At 39.3% G+C, this 16,534-nt stretch overlaps 1 protein-coding gene across 1 annotated transcript in view; it reads right to left on the reverse strand.

The window, feature by feature from the left end:
* The window catches only part of LOC133610586 (teashirt homolog 1-like), a 437,114-nt gene that overhangs the window by 228,161 nt on the left and 192,419 nt on the right, over positions 1–16,534 (reverse strand). The gene's annotated exons all lie outside the window — the stretch shown is intronic.

Here is a 16,534-nt window from a genome sequence, read left to right on the forward strand (position 1 = left end):
TTGGAATTGGGGGTTAAATCACCAAAAATGATTCCCAGGCGCGGCCACCGCTGCTGCTCACTGCTCCCCTCACCTCCCAGGGGGTGATCAAGGGTGATGGGTCAAATGCAGAGAATAATTTTGCCACACCTAGTGTGTGTGTGACAATCATTGGTACTAGAGATGTCCGATAAGATCGGACTACCGATGTTATCGGCCGATAAATGCTTTAAAATGTAATATCGGAAATTATCGGTATCGGTTTCAAAATTATCGGTATCGGTTTCAAAAAGTAAAATTTATGACTTTTTAAAACGCCACTGTGTACACGGACGTAGGGAGAAGTACAGAGCACCAAAAAACCTTAGAGGCACTGCCTTTGCGTGCCGGCCCAATTACATAATATCTACGGCTTTTCACACACACAAGTGAATGCAAAGCCTACTTAGTCAACAGCCATACAGGTCACACTGAGGGTGGCCGTATAAACAACTTTAACACTGTTACAAATATGCGCCACACTGTGAACCCACACCAAACAAGAATGACAAACATTTCGGGAGAACATCCGCACCGTAACACAACATAAACACAACAGAACAAATACCCAGAACCCCTTGCAGCACTAACTCTTCCGGGACGCTACAATATACACCCCCCGCCACCCACCTCAACCTCCTCATGCTCTCTCAGGGAGAGCATGTCCCAAATTCCAAGCTGCTGTTTTGAGGCATGTTAAAAAAAATTATGCACTTTGTGACTTCAATAATAAATATGGCAGTGCCATGTTGGCATTTTTTTCCATAACTTGAGTTGATTTATTTTGGAAAACCTTGTTACATTGTTTAATGCATCCAGCGGGCATAATAATGTGTTAATTCCACGACTATATATATCGTATTGGTTGATATCTGAATCGGTAATTAAGAGTTGGACAATATCGGATATCGGCTTAAAAGCCATTATCGGACATCTCTAATAAATAGGTTAGTGTTTTTTATACCTGTCATTGTTTTCTGAGTAATTTCACTTGATTAAGCCGTTTCTAAACTCGACCATTTCGCCAAAAAAACTAATTATGACTCTCTGCTGCTTGCTGCTCCCCTCACCTCCCTAGTGTGTTTGTGACAATCAGTGGTACTTTAGCCTTTAACTTTAAGTGAATAAGTTGCATGCTGACACCCCTACGAAAAGCTGTCAATATTAGTACATTACCTCATAAACCTGTACAATATTCTCCTGTATTGTTTTTATACAATAATTATTTTAAAAGACATGTTACATGTTAAAATTGGGCTGCTTTAAAGGGGCCAAGTACCAATTAAATGGATTTCAATTAGGGATGTCCGATAATATCGGACTGCCGTTATTATCGGCCGATAAATGCTTTAAAATGTAATATCGGAAATTATCGGTATCGGTTTCAAAATGATCGATATCGGTTTCAAAAAGTACAATTTATGACTTTTTGAAACGCCGCTGTGTACACGGACGTAGGAAGAAGTACAGAGCGCCAATAAACTTTGCGTGCCGGCCCAGTCATATTGTATCTACGGCTTTTGACACACTCACAAGTAAATACCAGCATACTTGGTCAAAAGCCATACAGGTCACACTGAGTGTGGCCGTATAAACAACTTTAACACTGTTACAAATATGCGCCACACTGTGAACCCACACCAAACAAGAATGACAAACACATTTCGGGAGAACATCCGCACCGTAACACAACATAAACACATTACAGAACAAATACCCAGAACCCCTTGCAGCACTAACTCTTCCGGGACGTTACAATATACACCCCTGCTACCCCCTACCCCCCTCCACACACACACACCTCAACCCCGCCCCTCCAACCCCGCCCACCTTAACCTCCTCATGCTCTCTCAGGGAGACCATGTCCCAAATTCCAAATTGCTGTTTTGAGGCATGTTAAAAAAAATAATGCACTTTGTGACTTCAACAATAAATATGGCAGTGCCATGTTGGCAGTTTTTTCCACAACTTGAGTTGTTTTATTTTGGAAAACCTTGTTACATTGTTTAATGCATCCAGCGGGCATAATAATGTGTTAATTCCACGACGGTATATATCGTATCGGTTGATATCGGAATCGGTAATTAAGAGTTGGACAATATCGGAATATCGGCAAAAAAGCCATTATCGGACATCTCTAATTGGTACTTTAACTAACTTCCTAACTCATTTAGTTTGCATTCTTACAAGCGTAAAGAGAAGTTAACCATTCCATGATGATCACAAACATCTTTTTTGTCAGCATTTCTACTCTGAGACAAAATGTATGCATAGATCAGACATAAAATAATGTTTGTGTTGACACGTTAATCGAGGAGCAGCGTGTTAGCGTGGACAATCAAGCGGCGTCCCAGGAGACTAGTCGGTTCCGGGTTACGTGAAAAACTCCTTGGGTGTTCCGATCGGCGGCGTTCATTATCAAAGACGTGCTAATGCGGAGCGGCTGTTGCCATTTTACGGCAGGCTTTGTGTCGTCGGCCTTAAATGGAGCCGTCACGACGACGCTCTGACGGATCACGCTAACCTCCATTTAACAATCCCCTCCGTCAAATCCCAGGGGGCGGAGCTTTGATTACTGCCGCAATTAGCGATGTCAAGCGTACGAATTAAGCATGCAGGTTTCTGTTTTCAAACCAATTAGCCCGCTCTCTTGCTAGGACTTGTTGATTAATTATAGATACTTAGTCAGAGGAAGGAGGCATTAATTATTAATCTAAATTGAATTACGTCGCATAATTAACCACAAAACCTTGCTATTTTTGGCATCGTGTTGTGTTGTCTTCCTTCATAGCAGGGCTACTCAACTCAACTGTTCTGGGGGTCACGTCTTCGCAGAGCTAGTCAAAGATCATCTATATGACAGGAGCGCTCTGCTGGTTTTAGGTCCAACTTGAAAAACACAGCTCATAGATCGTCAATGTGAGAGGAGAACTATATCGTTCTAAGAAAAGATCTTCTATATGACAGGGGCGCTCTGCTGTTCTTAAAGACCTACTGCAAAAAAAGTCAAAGATCTTCTTCATGACAGAAACGTGCTGCTCTTTTTTAAACATATACTCCAAAATCACTAGTTAAAGAACCTATGTGACAAAGGTGCTCTGCTGTTCAAATCAAAGATCATCCAAATATCAGGAGAACTCTGTTGTTTTTGAGCAAAATTCCAACTCAAAGATCCTCTATGTGACAGGAGAAAATTTGCTGTTCGATGAAAATATATTCTATACAACAGAAATGCTTTTCTGTTTTCTAAAAGACCTACTGCAAAAACGGTCCAGGATCGTCTGTATTACAGGAGAAATGTGCTGTTTTTAAGACCAACAGAAAAAGCAACATTAAAACTTGTCAAAGATCCCAGTTATGACAGGAATGCTTTGCTGTTCTATGGACACATTGCAAAAACCCTTGTCAAAGATCCTCTTAATGACAAGAACATTGTTGTTGCTGCTGTTTTTACAAACCCCGTTTCCATATGAGTTGGGAAATTGTGTTAGATGTAAATATAAACGTAGTACAATGATTTGCAAATCATTTTCAACCCATATTCAGTTGAAAATGCTACAAAGACAACATATTTGTTGTTTCAAACTGATAAACTTTTTTTTTTTTTTTGCAAATAATCATTAACTTTAAAATTTGATGCCAGCAACACGTGACAAAGAAGTTGGGAAAGGTGGCAATAAATACTGATAAAGTTGAGGAATGCTCATCAAACACTTATTTGGAACATCCCACAGGTGAACAGGCAAATTGGGAACAGGTGAGTGCCATGATTGGGTATAAAAGTAGATTCCATGAAATGCTCAGTCATTCACAAACAAGGATGGGGCGAGGGTCACCACTTTGTCAACAAATGCGTGAGCAAATTGTTGAAAAGTTTAAGAAAAACATTTCTCAACCAGCTATTGCAAGGAATTTAGGGATTTCACCATCTACGGTCCCGTAATATCATCAAAGGGTTCAGAGAATCTGGAGAAATCACTGCACGTAAGCAGCTAAGCCCGTGACCTTCGGTCCCTCAGGCTGTACTGCATCAACAAGCGACATCAGTGTGTAAAGGATATCACCACATGGGCTCAGGAACACTTCAGAAACCCACTGTCAGTAACTACAGTTGGTTGCTACATCTGTAAGTGCAAGTTAAAACTCTCCTATCCAAGGCGAAAACCGTTTATCAACAACACCCAGAAATGCCGTCGGCTTCGTTGGGTCTGAGCTCATCTAAGATGGACTGATACAAAGTGGAAAAGTGTTCTGTGGTCTGACGAGTCCACATTTCAAATAGTTTTTGGAAACTGTGGACGTCGTGTCCTCCGGACCAAAGAGGAAAAGAACCATCCGGATTGTTATCGGCGCGAAGTTGAAAAGCCAGCATGTGTGATGGTATAGGGGTGTATTAGTGCCCAAGACATGGGTAACTTACACATCTGTGAAGGCAGCATTAATGCTGAAAGGTACATACAGGTTTTGGAGCAACATATGTTGCCATCCAAGCAACGTTACCATGGACGCCCCTGCTTATTTCAGCAAGACAATGCCTAGCCACGTGTTACATCAACGGGGCTTCATAGTAAAACAGCGTGGGTACTAGGCTGGCCTGCCTGTAGTCCAGACCTGTCTCCCATTGAAAATGTGTGGCTCATTATGAAGCCTAAAATACCACAACGGAGACCCCCGGACTGTTGAACAACTTAAGCTGTACATCAAGCAAGAATGGGAAAGAATTCCACCTGAGAAGCTTAAAAAATGTGTCTCCTTAGTTCCCAAACGTTTACTGAGTGTTGTTAAAAGGAAAGGCCATGTAACACAGTGGTGAACATGCCCTTTCCCAACTACTTTGGCACGTGTTGCAGCCATGAAATTCTAAGTTAATTATTATCTGCAAAAAAAAAAATAAAGTTTATGAGTTTGAATATCAAATATCTTGTCTTTGTAGTGCATTCAATTGAATATGGGTTGAAAAGGATATGCAAATCATTGTATTCCGTTTATATATACATCTAACACAATTTCCCAACTCATATGGAAACGGGGTTTGGTATATGTCAGGGCAACACTGCTATTTTTGAGCACCTTGTGCAAAAAAAACTTAAAGATCCTCTACACGACATAAAAGTGTGCTGTTGTTTTTTAAGAACCGACTGCAAAATACAGAGTCAAAAAATCTTTATTAGACATAAGCGCTCTGTGCTTTGTTTTAATCCTGAGTGAAACATCCTCCATATGCAATGTTTTTGAGCAACTACTGTACTGCAAAATCACAACTTAAAGACCCTCCATATGCCATTAAAAAAAATAAAAAAATATGTGGAATAAGCGCTCTGCTGTTTTTTAAATAACGGACTGCAAAATCCAGAGTCAAAGATTCTCTATATGACAGGAGAATTCTGCTGTTTTTGAGCACCTAATGCAAAAACAACTCAACATGTGCTGCTGTTCTTTAAGGATTAACTGCAAAATCCAGAGTCAAAGATCCTATGTATGCCAGAAGAACTTCTGTTATTTTTCAGCACCTACTGCATAAACACATCTCTTTATGACACATGCTCTCTGCTGTTTTTTTTTTTTAAGAACGGACAGCAACATCCGGAGTCAAAGATTCTCTATATGCCAGGAAAACTTGGCTCTTTTTGAGCACCCACTGCAAAAACAACTCAAAAGTTCCTCTATATGACATTAGCGCTGTTATGTTTTTCAAAAAACTACTGCACAATCCAGAGTCCAAATCCTCTTTGTGATATAGGCGCCCTGTTGTTTTTGTAGGAAAAATCTGCAAAATCCTGGGTCAAATTTTCTCTAGATGCCTGGGAACTAATGCGAAATCCCACCTCAAAGATCTTTTACATGACACATGTGTGGTGCTGTTTTTAAGAACCCACTGTAAAATCACGAGTCAAAGATCCTCTAAATGACAAACGCTCTACTGTTTTTTAAAAACCTGACTGCACAACCCCGAGTCAAAAATCCCCTATATGACATAAGCGCGCTACTGTTTTTTTAAGAACCGACTGCAAAATCACGAGTCAAAGATCCTGTATATGACATAAGCGCTCAACTGTTTTTTAAGAACCGACTGCAAAACCCAGAGTCAAAGATCCTCTATGCGACATACGCGCTGTACTGTTTTTTAAGAACTGACTACACAATCCCAAGTCAAAGATCCTCTATGCGACATAAGCGCCCTGCTGTTTTTTAAGAACCGACTGCAAAATCCCTAGTCAAAGATCCTCTATGCGACATAAGCGCTCTGCTGTTTTTTAAGAACCGACTGCAAAATCCCTAGTCAAAGATCCTGTATGCGACATAAGCGCTCTACTGCTTTTTAAGAACTGACTGCACAATCCTGAGTCAAAGATCCTATATATGACATAAGCGCTCTACTGTTTTTTAAGAACCGACTGCAAAATCCCTACCATGAATTGATTAACGTTGACCCCGACTTAAACAAGTTGAAAAACGTATTCAGGTGTTACAATTTAGTGGTCAATTGTACGGAATATGTACTGTACTGTGCAATCTACTAATAAAAGTCTCAATCAATCAATCAATCAATCAATCAATCAAAGATCCTCTTTGCGACATACGAGCTCTACTGTTTTTTAAGAACCGACTGCATAATCCCCAGTCAAAGATCCTCTATATAACAGAAGCGCTCTTCTGTTTTTTAAGAACCGACTGCAAAATCCCTCGTCAAAGATCCTGTATGCGACATGAGCTCTCTACTGTTTTTTAAGAACAGACTGCAAAATCCCTAGTCAAAGATCCTCTATGCGACATAAGCGCTCTACTGTTTTTAAAGAACAGACTGCAAAACCCAGAGTCAAAGATCTTCTTTGCGAAATAAGCGCTCTACTGTTTTTTAAGAACTGACTACACAATCCCCAGTCAAAGATCCTCTGTATGACATAAGCGCTCTGTAATCCTGAGTCAAAGATCCTCTATATGACATAAGCGCTCTACTGTTTTTTAAGAACCAACTGCAAAATCCCTAGAGAAGATCCTCTATGCGACATAAGTGCTCTACTGTTTTTTAAGAACTGACTACACAATCCCCAGTCAAAGATCCTCTATGCGAGATACGCGCTCTACTGTTTTTTAAGAACTGACTGCACAATCTCGAGTCAAAGATCCTCTTTATGACATAAGCGCTCTACTGTTTTTTAAGAACTGACTGCAAATTCCCGAGTCAAAGATCCTGTATGCGACATAAGTGCTCTACTGTTTTTTAAGAACTGACTATACAATCCCCAGTCAAAGATCCTCTATGACATAAGCTCTCTACTGTTTTTTAAGAACAGACTGCAAAATCCCTAGTCAAAGATCCTCTATGCAACATAAGCGCTATGCTGTTTTTTAAGAACCGACTGCAAAATCCCTAGTCAAAGATCCTCTATATGACATAAGCGCTCTACTGTTTTTTAAGAACTGACTGCACAATCCCGAGGAAAAGATCCTTTATATGACATAAGCGCTCTACTGTTTTTTAAGAACAGACTGCAAAACCTAGAGTCAAAGATCTTCTTTGCGAAATAAGCGTTCTACTGTTTTTTAAGAACCAACTGCACAATCCCGAGTCAAAGATCATATATATGACATAAGCGCTCTACTGTTTTTTAAGAACCGACTGCAAAATCACGAGTCAAATATCCTATATATGACATAAGCGCTCTGCTGTTTTTTAAGAACCGACTACAAAATCCCTAGTCAAAGATCCTCTATCCGACATAAGTGCTCTACTGTTTTTTAAGAACTGACTACACAATCCCCAGTCAAAGATCCTCTATGCGACATAAGCGCTCTACTGTTTTTTAAGAACTGACTGCACAATCTTGAGTCAAAGATCCTCCTTATGACATAAGCGATCTACTGTTTTTTAAGAACCGACTGCAAAATCACGAGTCAAAGATCCTATATATGACATAAGCGCTCCACCTTTTTTAAAGAACTGACTGCAAAATCCCTCGTCAAAGATCCTGTATGCGACATAAGTGCTCTACTGTTTTTTAAGAACTGACTATACAATCCCCAGTCAAAGATCTTCTATGCGACATAAGCGCTCTACTGTTTTTTAAGAACAGACTGCATAATCCCGAGTCAAAGATCCTATACTGTATATTACATAGGCGCTCTGCTGTTTTTTAAGAACAGACTGCAAAACCCAGAGTCAAAGATGCCACATCAGAGCTCTACTGTTTTTTAAGAACCGACTGCTTAATCCCTAGTCAAAGATTCTCTATATGTCATAAGCGCTCTTCTGTTTTTTAAGAACCGACTGCAAAATCCCTCGTCAAAGATCCTGTATGCGGCATAAGCGCTCGACTGTTTTTTAAGAACAGACTGCAAAATCCCTAGTCAAAGATCCTCTATGCAACATAAGCGCTCTGCTGTTTTGCAAGTACCGACTGCAAAATCCCTAGTCAAATATCCTCTATGCGACATAAGCGCTCTACTGTTTTTTAAGAACTGACTGCACAATCCTGAGTCAAAGATCCTCTATAAGACAAAAGCGTGCTACTGTTTTTTAAGAACAGACTGCAAAACCCAGAGTCAAAGACCTTCTTTGCGAAATAAGCGCTCTACTGTTTTTTAAGAACCAACTGCACAATACCGAGTCAAAGATCCTATATATGACATAAGCGCTCTGCTGTTTTTTAAGAACAGACTGCAAAATCCCTAGTCAAAGATCATCTATGCAACATAAGCGCTCTACTGTTTTTTAAGAACAGACTGCAAAACCAAGAGTCAAAGATCTTCTTTGCGAAATAAGCACTCTACTGTTTTTTATGAACCAACTGCACAATCCCGAGTCAAAGATCCTATATATGACATAAGCGCTCTGCTGTTTTTTTAAGAACAGACTGCAAAACCCAGAGTCAAAGATGCCACATAAGCGCTCTACTGTTTTTTAAGAACCGACTGCAACATCCCTCGTCAAAGATCCTGTATGCGACATAAGCGCTTTACTGTTTTTTAAGAACAGACTGCAAAATCCCTAGTCAAAGATCCTCTATGCAACATAAGCGCTCTACTGTTTTTTAAGAACAGACTGCAAAATCCCCAGTCAAAGATCCTCTATATGACATAAGCGCTCTACTGTTTTTTTATGAACCGACTGCAAAATCTCTAGTCAAAGATCCTGTATGTGACATAAGCGCTCTACTGACTGCACAATCCTGAGTCAAAGATCATCTATATAACATAAGCGCTCTGCTGTTTTTTAAGAACTGACTGCACAATCCTGAGTCAAAGATCCTGTATGCGACATAAGCGCTTTACTATTCTTTAAGAACCAACTGCACAATCCCGAGTCAAAGATCCTCTCTCTGAGTGTAGTGTTGAAGGAGCTTGAGGAAAAAAGTAAGGAGTCCGTGACAAAGCTTGTTTACTGCAGTGATGTCATGGCGTTTCCAGGTGACACATGCAGTCCTTAAACGATATTTACTGCAGCTGCCACTCTGAGCGTCCCTGTGGTCCACGTCCTTGCTCGCTTGACACAGCAGATTGAATTATAGCCGCGCGGGAAAAAGGTCAGCGAGGTTTCCAAAGTGGCTCGCTCGAAAATGACTCAATGTATCGCTCGTTACTTGGGCGCCTCATTAGCATTGACTGACGGCGTATTAAAAATCAACTTGGTGAGTGAAAGCCTATAAAACTTTCATGCTGATCGCCGCCTTGTTGCCGGGCAGACTCCCACAATGCAATGCAAAGTGTGGAACAAAGAATTTGTATAATGATTATGATTTAAAACAATAACACTCCAGGCCGTCATCACTTGCAACAACGTGAAACAGACGGGAGTTTTCCTTTTTCACGCAGCTGAAGCGAGCGTTTACGGCATGAGGAGATTAGCGTACTTATCATAATCATCATTTGTATCGCTTTACACTTTATTGCTTGGCCTCTAGCATCTTCTTCCAAGTGAAATCCGCAAGACTCCTCCTAGAAACGTGCATCACCAGGCTCCTTTATTTACCTGATAGATTTAGTGCCATGGAAAATAAATACCGCATTAGATGTTGTGCTATAAAAGCACGTCTAATTCATTAGCATGCAATTAATGGCGTACAAAGCAGCGTCTGATCATAGCGTGATCGCCACCTGCCAACGTGACTGTCGGCATAATTCACGTTGGAGATCATTAATTCATGGACACAATTGAACGGAAGCCATTATCCAGCCCGCCTTTTCACATGAGCGCATCTCATCTAAAATGTTACAACCTTCAGTGTATGAATGAATAATCAGGAATTAGCCTAAATCATGTGAGCGACCGCATGACGCCCACCATAAATTATTACTGAGCGGGAATCACATTTATGTATGTAAAAAAAAAAAGGCAGCCATTTTTTAAAAATGGTGACAATATCAGGTCAAAGTCTTTTTTAGAGCGAGTCAAACTAAGTTGACAAAAAATGTACTTCAACTGTCATAAAAGAGCAAAAAGAAGTGAACCAAAATGTCACACATGTAAAAATAAGTTCACCACAAAAACTTAATAATAAAGTGTGAAAAGTTAACCAAACTGTCATCAAAGGTGCTCACAGTTACATTTTTAAAGCAAAAAATACAGCACCAACACCATTGGCTAGCTTGTGTGACCATTAGTGGTTTAACGGAACACATTTGTGATAAAAGTGTCTATATTTTTCCCAATGACTAAGTTTGTGTGACAAAATAATTGGACCGGCCCTGTCTCATGGACTCACCCTGTCTCGTGGTTAAATCATCAAATGATTCCCGAGCGCGGCCCCCGCTGCTGCTCACTGCTCCCCTCACAGGGGGTGAAACAAGGGGATGGGTCAGATGCAGAGGATAATTTCACCGCACCTAGTGTGTTTGTGACTATCATTGGGACTTTAACAGGTACGCGCAGAGAGAGCGTGCACACATACAAAAGCAGTCTAAGAGAAGCAGAGAACAATTTGCAGTCATGTTGTTGTTATGATGGAAAATACATTTAGTGAGAGCTATTGCTAACTACCCAAATCGTTATTAGCTAACAACACCTAACGCTAATGCGCAGACATGTGTTACATACGTACTTAATTATGTCCAAGAAATTGAAAGGGGACAGGTTACACTGTGTAAAATACATAGGAAAGTTAGCGATGTTGTAAATGTTGCAAAGAGCCCCTCTAAAGTACAAAAATGTAAGCAAACTGTCATATAAATTTGAAGTTAAACAAACTGAAATACAAGTGGAAAAAGAAGTTAACATGTCAGATAATCTATAACTGCCATGCAGGCGTAACAATAAGTTAACCACTAACATTATTTGTCATACACGTAAGAAAAGTGAACCAAACTGTCAAAAATGTGTAAAAGAAGTGAACTAAACAGTCATAAAAGTGCAAGGAAATTCATCAAAGTGTAAAAAGTAATCCAATATGTCCTAAAAGTAAAAAGAACAAATGCCATAAAAGTGTAAACAGTGCATAAAATGTCATAAACATGTAAAAATAAGTGAACCACTCTGTCCTAAAAGTGTAAAGAAGTGAAACAAATTGTTATGAAAGTGGAAAAAGAAGTGCACCAAATTGTCATAAAAGGGTAAAAAGAAGTGAACCAAACTGTCATAAGTGTAAAGAAGTGAACCAAATTACCATAAAAGTGGGAAAAAAAGTGAACCAAATTGTTCTAAAAGTGTAAAAATAAGTGAACCACTGTCATAAAAGAGTAAAAAGAAGTGAAACAAACTGTCATAAAAGTGTAAAAATAAGTTAACGAAACTGTCATAAAATTGTAAAAAGAAGTGAACCAAACTGTCATAAAATTACAAAAATAAGTGAACCAAACTGTCATAAAAGTGTAAGGAAGGGAACAAAAGTGTAAAAAGTACACACATTGCCATAAAAGTATAAAAATAAGTGAACCAAACTGTCATAAGTGTTAAAAGAAGTGAACCAAATGTCATAAAAGTGTAAATAAGCAAACAAGTGTAAAAAGTGAACCAAATTGCTATTAAAGTGGAAAAAATGAACCAAATTGTCATAAGCATACGCAGAAGTGAACTAAATCGTCATAAGCATACGAAGAAGTGAACCAAACTGTCATAAGTGTAACGTGAACCAAACTACCATAAAAGTGTAAAAAGTGAACCAAACTGTCATACGTGTAAAAAAAAAAAGAACCACACTGTCATAAAAGTCTATAGAAGTAAACCAAATGGCCAAAAAAGTGTAAACATAAGTTAACCAAATTGTCATAAGTGTAAAAAGAAGTGAACCAAACTGTCATAAAAAGTGCAAAAAGAAGCGAACCAAACACGTGATCAAATTGCCGTACAATTGTAAAAAGAAGTGAACCAAACTCATAAGTGTAAAGAGGTGAACAAAAGTGTAAAGAGTAAACAAATTGCCATAAAAGTCTAAAAAGAAGTGAACCAAATGTCATAAAAGTGTAAATGAGTGAACAAGTGTAAAATGTGAACCGAATTGCCATGAGTGTAAAAAGGAAGTGAATCAAATCGTCATACAAGTGTAAAAAGAAGTGACTCAAATTGTCATAAGTGAACAGAGAAGTGAACCAAACTGTCATAAGTGTAAAGTGAACCAAATTGCCATAAAAGTGTAAAGAGAAGTGAACCAAATGTCATAAAAGTGTAAATGAGTGAACATGTGTAAAAAGTGAACCAAATTGCCATACGTGTAAGAAGTGAACCAAATTCTCATAAAAGTGTAAAAAGAAGTGAACCAAATTGTCATAAAAGTGTAACAATAAGTTAATTAAATTGTCATAAGTGAACGAAGAAGTCAACCAAATGGTCATAAGTGTAAAGTGAACCAAATTCTCATAAAAGTGTAAAAAGAAGTGAATCAAATTGTCATAAGTGTAAAAAGAAGTGAAACAAACTGTCCTAAAAGTATAAAGAAGTGAACCAAACTGGTCTAAATGTGTAAATAAGTGAACCAAACTGCCATACAAATGTAAAACGTGAACCAAACTGTCATAAGTGTAAAAAGAAGTGAACCAAACTGTCCTAAAAGTACAAAGAAGTGACCCAACGTGTATTAAAAGTGTACAGAAGTGAACAACAGTGTAAACAGTGTACATAAACATGCAAACAAAAGAGTGAATTAAACTGTTCTCTCTTTTAAAGTTTTACCTTCTTTTTACATGGGCGTAACAGTTAAATGTGATAACATTGCATGAACAGTTAACAATGTATCACTGTGACAGTTTGACCCTGGAACAGACACATTCTAATAATAGCACAAGTTGTAACTAAATCCCAGTAAGTCTGAGGTTATGTACCTAATGAAGTGTCTTGTGAGGCAGGTATGAATAGGTAGAGTATGTGTGTGTGTGTACGTGTGGTAGATAGAAATGTGCAAAGTGAAGCCTGGGGGGGGGGGGGGGGGGGGGGGGGGTGTAATAAAAAGGGAGGTGTCCAGCACGGACATCACAGCGTCACCACGGGGCTCCTTATTATTATCAACATCATTCGTCTGGGTGTCTGGCCGGCCGCGCAGATAGGCGACGCTGACATGTTAATAAACGACCCAGGGTGCCTCTCTTCCTCATCTGCGCCCTCAGCCGCATCAGCAACACAAATGCACACGTGCACGGACATACACGTAAATGCACACGTGCACGGACATACACGTATACAAGCATTCCCCCAACAGGGACAGGAAGCGGCCATTTGTTTTCCTGAAGGTCCCCGCGCTCGTCTATTGTTGTTTGCACTGAGGGGACAAATCCAATTCATTGTGATGACAAGAAGGCAGCAATAAGGAGAGCAAAGCACGGGCAAGCACATTAATTATTGTACATGCATATTCCTTATTTTTTTACCTTTGTAAACCGTTGTTTGTACTGACAAGTCACCATCTATATTACTGTAATTAACAGCTAATTAAAATATCTCTCCCATTTTGCAGTGATAACATAATTATTAGTATGTTCATAATGTTTGTGTGAGTGAAGAATGAATGAATACTAATGGCTAAAATGAATCTTATGCAGTTATGTATGGACTAATAAATGCTATTACTACAGTATTTTTAAACATTGCAGCCTTTACTCTAAGCCAGGGGTGTCAAACTCATTTTAGATCGGGGGCCACATGGAGAAAAGTCTACTCCCAAGTGAGCCGGACTGGTAAAGTCACGGCACGATAACTTAAAAATAAAGACAACTTCAGATTGTTTTCTTTGTTTAAAAACAGAACAAGCACATTCTGAAATTGTACAAATCATAACGTTGTTGTTGTTTTACACTTACATGTTGCGGTTAATAGTATTCCAACTTTATTTGTTGTTATTTATATTTTCTGAATAAATGATGTCATAATGTTCATCAGTCAACTCATTGATGTTCATTTCCAATCTATCAAGATAAAAAATGTATATCCAGAACCAAATTACAGGATGTTATTTAATTAAACAAATTTTCCTTGACTAATGTACTAACATCATGTGATGTTAGGAGGGGTATTTGGCCGCCCATCCAAATGATCAGAATCAAGTGTCCTAATCACTTGGCCCGGTGTATAAAATCAAGCACTTAGTCATGGAGACTGTTTCTACAAACATTTGTGAAAGAATGGGCCGCTCTCAGGAGCTCAGTGACTTCCAGCGTTGAACTATCATAGGATGCCACCTGTGCAACAAATCCAGTCGTGAGATTTCCTCGCTCCTAAATATTCCAAAGTCAACTTTCGGCTTTATTATAAGAAAATGGAAGAGTTTGGGAACAACAGCAACTCAGCCAGGTAAACTGACAGAGAGGGGTCGACGGATGCTGAAGAGCATAGTGCAAAGAGGTCGGCGACTTTCTGCACAGTCAGTTGCTACAGAGCTCCAAACTTCATGTGACCTTCCAATTAGCCCATGGACAGTACGCAGAGACCTTCATGGAATGGGTTTCCAGGGCCGAGCAGCTGCATCTAAGCCATACATCACCAAGTCCAATGCAAAGTGTCGGATGCAGTGGTGTAAAGCATGTCGCCACTGGACTCTAGAGCAGTGGAGACTCCTTCTCTGGAGTGATGAATCACACTTTTCCATCTGGCAATCTGATGGACGAGTCTGGGTTTGGAGGTTCCCAGGATAACGGTACATTTCGGACTGCATGGTGCCGAGTGTGAAATTGGGTGGAGGAGGAATTATGGTGTGGGGTTGTTTTTCAGGAGTTGGGCTTGGCCCCTTAGTTCCAGTGAAAGGAACTTGGAATGCTCCAGGATAGCAAAGCATTTTGGACAATTCCATGCTCCCAACCTTGTGGGAACAGTTTGGAGCGGGCCCCTTCCCCTTCCAACATGACTGTGCACCAGTGCACAAAACAAGGTCCATAAAGACATGGATGACAGAGTCTGGTGTGGATGAAGTTGACTGGCCTGCACAGAGTCCTGATCTGAACCCGATAGAACACCTTTGGGATGAATTAGAACGGAGACTGGAGCCAGGCCTTCTCGACCAACATCAGTGCGTGACCTCACCAATGCGCTTTTGGAAGAATGGTGGAAAATTCCTATAAACACACTCCGCGATCTTGTGGACAGCCTTCCCAGAAGAGTTGAAGCTGTAATAGCTGCAAAAGGTGGACCAACATCATGTTGAACCCTATGGGTTAGGAATGGGATGGCACTTCAACTTCATATGTGAGTCAAGGCAGGTGGCCAAATAACTTTGGCAATATAGTGTATGTAGCATCATCTACAAAGATACACAGAATTGCTATTGCGACATCTTTGTTTCTTTCATTCAAAAATTTCAAGTACATTTTTATACTTGGCAAACTCATGCCGCGATAAAATCTGTTCGCGGGCATGATCCGGCCCTCAGGCCGTACGTTTGACACCCCTGCTCTAAGATGTTTCATTTAATAATAACTAAATACAATTATGAAAGTAATTTAAATTCTACTTTTTTTTAAATGTTCACCTGCATTTGTAAGCCAAAAACGTATTTAAAATAAATGTTATGAAATTAATAAATACAAATTATGTATATTTTTTTAATACATTTTTTATTTACATTTTTGTGCATTTAAATGTATATTATTATTTCTATCGACAATTATATTATTCTGATAAAAACAATACATAAAAAACAACTTTACTACAACAGTAAAACAATAATAAAAACAACTATGAACATGAAACAAAACATTTAAAATATTTAAAAAACATTTTTTATTATTTCATATTTGATTAGTCTTTTTTTAATTCAAATACTACTCCTTACTTACATTCTTCATTTAGCAGGATTCTGTATGACCTACATGTATGAACTATAAAAGTGTATGAAGCTCTATTATGTGAGCAGAACAATGACAGAGTGCAGCCCTTCTATCTGTTCTGTTAGCGCTCCCTTCCATCATGGCAACATTTGCCCTTAAGGAAATATTCCGGATGAAATTGTTGCACCTGAGCTTCCTTCATGCTGGCAGAGGCTCACAAAGCAAACCATTACTCTTAAACCAAGAAAAATGAGTTGGATATCGTACTAACCAACGCAAAATTTGGCCAATAAAATGAGTTTTTGCGTCATAAAAATGAGCAAACAAAGGCTGG

This window comes from Nerophis lumbriciformis, linkage group LG11, assembly GCF_033978685.3.
Source record: "Nerophis lumbriciformis linkage group LG11, RoL_Nlum_v2.1, whole genome shotgun sequence".
Lineage (NCBI taxonomy): Eukaryota > Metazoa > Chordata > Actinopteri > Syngnathiformes > Syngnathidae > Nerophis > Nerophis lumbriciformis.